General features: G+C 36.4%; 1 protein-coding gene across 1 annotated transcript in view; it reads right to left on the bottom strand.

Annotated features, from left to right (window-relative positions):
• Positions 1-685: 685 nt before the first annotated feature.
• The window catches only part of LOC123511192 (microfibril-associated glycoprotein 4-like), a 76,075-nt gene continuing 71,386 nt past the window's right edge, over positions 686-5,374 (bottom strand). Inside the window, exon 6 of the mRNA XM_045266852.1 lies at positions 686-1,650. The gene's annotated coding sequence lies outside the window, so the exon portion shown is untranslated. The remainder of the gene's footprint in view (positions 1,651-5,374) is intronic.

Raw genomic sequence — 5,374 nt, 5'->3', positions numbered from 1 at the left:
TATTTTGTGGTTATTTATCCCTGTTATTATTATATTATTATTATTATTATTATTATTATTATTATTATTATTATTATTATTACCATTACTCCCCTCTCGTGACCACCACCACCACCACCACCACCACATCTTCACTCCTTCACCCCCTCCCTCCCTCCTCTCCTCTCCATCATCACCAGTTCAACACCCCCAGTTCCCTCCTTCCAACCCAACCCCACTCCACAATCATCAACCCTTACCCCTTCCCCCTCACCACCAGTCACCACCACATCCCCACCGTCCCACTATCGAGTCATCCCTGTCATCACCCTCACCACCACCAGTCACCACCAGTCATCACCTCCCCGCACCTTCTCTCTCTCAGGTTTCCACTTCGTGTTAGGGTAAAAAAAGATTAAAAAGTAAATAAATGAATAAAAAAAATGTAGTTTGTAAGTTGTAAGGAGAAAAATCGTTGACAAATTACTAGTGTTGAGATAAGGTTTATTATTATTATTATTATTATTATTATTATTATTATTATTATTATTATTATTATTACTATTATTGTGTTCTCTATTTTCTTTCGTTTTTTTTTCATATTTTTTATTACTATTTCAATTATTTCTCCTCTTTTTTTAATTTTATCTAGATATTTCAAACACTTCTTTTTCTTACTTTACTTTCTCACCTTCCTTCCCTTTTCTCTTCCTGTATAGTAAGAAAATGTTCTCTATTTTCTTTAATATTTTTTTTCATACCTTTTGTTACTATTACAAATTTTTCTCCCTTCCTTTTAAATTTTTACCTAGATTATTTTCAAACACCTATTTCTACTTTACTTTGCCACTTTCCTTCCTTTTCTCTCCCTGGATCGTAATGTGTTCTCTATTTTTCATTCATTTTTTTCATACCGTTCATTACTTTTACAGAATTTTTCCCCTTCCTTTTAATTCTTACCTATATTGATTTTAACACCTCTTCCTGCTTTACCTTCCCACTTCCCTTCCCTTTTCTCTCCCTGTATCGTAAGAATGAAGGAAGAAAAAAATGTATATAACTAAACATAAGTGCTATTATTTTTCGGTTTCATTAAATCTATAACTATTTTCCTTTTTTTTCAATTTTCCTTATGTTCAGCCATTAAGTTATACCCAACGTAGAGTAAAGCGTGTACAGTAATAACGTGGTGTTTGGTAGGTAATATTTTTGGAGCTGGAACCGTAGCAGTGGTAGCATTAAGTCCATGAATAAATATACTTGTCTTGGTAGGGAGAGTGTTAGCTGGTTCTTTTCCACTCATCAATATAAGTTCAAGTGGCCTTAACACGGTCTCATTCACTCACTACACGTAACAGTAAGTGATGCAATAGAACAGAGAAGAAATGGTCATGTTTAGTACCATTCAGTTGCTTTGTTGTTACTATTATTATTACTATTATTATTATTATTATTATTATTATTATTATTATTATTATTACAACTTTGTCTATGATTTGTGGTGCAGTAGTGACTATTTTCATTCATTATTATTCCTATTGTTGTTGTTATTATTATTATTATTATTATTATTATTATTATTATTATTATTATTATTACAACAGCCCTAACAGGTAATGTGTACTCACCTGCGTGTGTCTGGCGCCAGGTGAGGCCAAAGTGAAGCACAATCTGCAAACACAAACATGAAAGTGTGAGGAAAACAAACCAAAACAAACACACAACAAACCTCTGACCTCCAATAACAGAAACTGAAAGAGAAAAAGAATTTACCTTGTAGTTGTAATGTACACACACACACACACACACACACACACACACACACACACACACACACACACACACACACACACACAGACAGACTAGAGAATATTGTACATAAAGTTGGTATTTTGGTATTTCTTTCATAGACAGTGTACATACATAAACCTAGCGTAGGCAACCCTCTTTACCGATAAAAAAAAATAAATAAAATACATAAAAATCAATAAATATCCCCAAAATAAAGACCCCCTTCCAAAAACAAGTCTTGTCCGAGGAAAGAAAACGGGGAAGAAACTGTTCATTGGTAACAAAATACACTATAGGCTCTTCGATAATAATAATAATAATAATAATAATAATAATAATAATAATAATAATAATAATAATAATAGTGATAATGATAGAGTATATGAAGGTTAAGTAATTAGATCGTTTTTTCTCTCTCTCTTGAAACACCCGCCTATTGTGAAAGAGGCGTTTCACTACAGGTGCCTCGCTGTCCTTCCCTTAATTAACTACAGGTGACCCACGCTAGCCAGGTGTAGGTAGTTCCCGTGGCCTGGGTCATTAGAGGTCACTGTTCGGGTCAGTCTTGTGTGTGACCTTCAAGTAAACAATAATTCAACCTTTTTTTTCTATTTTTTTTTTTTTTCTCGTGTGTGTTCGTCGCCACCTCGACGTAAAGTGAGTTTGTTTGTTGGTCCGTTTAACTGTTTGTTTGTTGGTTGGTTAAATGTTTGTTTGTTTGTTTTTTGTCCATCTGTTTGTTTGTCTGTTTGTGTGTTTGTCTGTCCTGTTTCCCGGTTCAATCTAACAGAACCACAACACGCGAATCAAAATTGTGTTGTTTGTTTGGGTGAGAGAGAGAGCGTTTGTGTGTGTGTGTGTGTGTGTGTGTGTGTGTGTGTGTGTGTGTGTGTGTGTGTGTGTGTGTGTGTGTGTGTGTGTGTGTGTGTGTGTGTGTGTGTGTGTGTGTGTGTGTTTGTGTGTGTGTGTAGTGACACATTTTTTTTTTGAGAGCACATAGAGACACACACACACACACACACACACACACACACACACACACACACACACACACACACACACACACACACACACACACACACACCAATACCGCCAGATCCAGGGATTGACTGGTCGGCATTTCTCATCATTCTGGCAATAATAATGTTTTCACTGTAAAAAAAAAAATAAATAATAAATAAATAAAAAGAAAAGCAAATATTTTTCCACTAAGTGTCGATGTTAGTGATACACGGGAGGGGAGAAAGGGGGGGAGGGTCGAGCAGCAGTGTGGGGGAAGGAAGACACAGTGCTATATTCAGAAACGCTTCCCTCTCTCTCTCTCTCTCTCTCTCTCTCTCTCTCTCTCTCTCTCTCTCTCTCTCTCTCTCTCACCGCGACCATTTTCAAAGACCACAGAGACTATTAGCCGAGTTCTAAAGAGCATTGGTCCTGTTGATAATGCAGAAAACTTGTTAACGTGTCACTAAAATTACAGAAACACACTTCAAAACACGCCTCATTACAGAAACACACTTCAAAACCCGTGTCATTACAGAAACACACTTCAAAACTCATGTCATTACAGAAACACACTTCAAAACCCGTGTCATTACAGAAACACACTTCAAAACCCGTGTCATTACAGAAACACACTTCAAAACCCGTGTCATTACAGAAACACACTTCAAAACACGCCTCATTACAGAAACACACTTCAAAACCCGTGTCATTCCAGAAACACACTTCAAAACACTCGTCATTACAGAAACACACTTCAAAACCCGTGTCACTTCAACTAGAGCCCTTTGAAAATAGTGAAGGTGTTGCGCGGAAGTGTTGCAGAATATGGGACACAACACAGAGGGGGAGAGGGAGGAGTATTGGGATGGGTGTTACTGTGGTAGGTGTGTTGCAGGCAGGTGTGTTGGCTGTGTGTTGTTGGGGTGTGTTGGTGATGTGTTTGAGGTGTGTTGGGGTGTTGTGGTGTGTTTGGGGTGTCTTGGTGTGTGGGGGTGTGCTGGGAATATGTTGGTGTGTTTGGGGTGTGTTGATGTGTTGTGGTGTGTTTGGGGTGTGTTGGTGGTGTGTTGGAGTGTGTTGGTAGTGTATTGGAGTGGGTTGGTGTATTGTGGTGTGTGTTCGGGTGTGTTGGTTGGTGTTGAGGTGTGCTGTGGTGTGTTGGGAGCGTGTTTGGGGTGTGTTGCGCAGGCAGGTGTGTTGCAGGTGGTGTGTTGGTGGCGTGGTTAGGTGAGGAATGGAAGTGGGTGAATGCCTTTGACCGACAGAAAAAAAGAAAGAAAAAAAAGAAATAGCTAAAAACACTGAAGCCATTGAAATATTTAAGAGGAACAGTGACGTTGAGAAGACTAGAAAAAAATATATATATGTGTGTAGTTTTCTTTTTTTTTTTTTTGTGGTGGTGGAATGCAGTGGAAGCCTTGACTCGATTATGAAAATTTTGTGAATGTACCTTTCTTTTATTTCATTTATTCATTCTTTGTGAGGAAGAAAGATCAAAAGGACAAAAAAGAGTAAACAGAGAAATTAAACCATTGAAAAAAAAAAACATGGATTGTCTGTCTCTCTCTACGATAAAAATATAGAAAAAACAAACACCAAATAATATCTAAAAAAATACGTACTAATTACCTATTTTTGCTCAAGCATACAAAGCCGACCATCTCTTGTGTATACGTAATGAACTAATACTAATCTCTAATGCATCAAGAACAAATAACCCTGCTTGGAATGCCTCGGGATAAGGCATTAAGGCGCCTCAAATTTCTGACTCAAGTTAGGAAAAACAAAACTGAATAATTGAGTTCATTTCTTCAGAACATAAAACAAACTTTGAGAGAGTGAAGCGTGGCACTCCATTGTTTGATTCTTTTCTAGTTTGTTGTTGGTCATGTTCAAATTGGCAGCTTCGGAGTCTCGTTAACTATTCATTGCGTCCTGATTGCCACAAAACTCCAGGAAAGAACTAAAATTTGGCCCAAAAAAAGAAAACAACACTGATAGTTTTTACTTGTATTGTGTGTGATAGAAAAGTAAAAAATCTTCATAAACAAAACAAGACATTAAGATGTGAATGATACTTTTCACCACTAAAGTGTAAAAAGTACAACCGGATGACAGATTTCTTCCTTCAAAACAATGTAAACTCGAGAAGAAATATTAAAATGACAGATTTCTTCCTTCAAAACAATGTAAACTCGAGAAGAAATATTAAAATGACAGATTTCTTCCTTCAAAACAATGTAAACTCGAGAAAAAATATAAAAATGACAGATTTCTTCCTTCAAAACAATATAAACTCGAGAAGAAATATTAAAATGACAGATTTCTTCCTTCAAAACAATGTAAACTCGAGAAGAAATATTAAAATGACAGATTTCTTCCTTCAAAACAATATAAACTCAAGAAGAAATATTAAAATTGCCCAAAACACACGATTCTACTTTGATCGTTCACGTAAAGACAATATGACATTTCCACAAACAGCATTAACATTCGATAGATATTCTCCACCATGAAAGGCCAACAAAGCAAAGAAATTCTGCAGGATTCTTTCTTTTAAAGCTGGAAGGGGAAAAAAAAAACTATGATATTTTAGTTTCAG

Source organism: Portunus trituberculatus, chromosome 31, assembly GCF_017591435.1.
Source record: "Portunus trituberculatus isolate SZX2019 chromosome 31, ASM1759143v1, whole genome shotgun sequence".
Lineage (NCBI taxonomy): Eukaryota > Metazoa > Arthropoda > Malacostraca > Decapoda > Portunidae > Portunus > Portunus trituberculatus.
The sequence above is the reverse complement of the archived record's forward strand: the minus strand, read 5'-3'. Positions and strand labels throughout refer to the sequence as shown.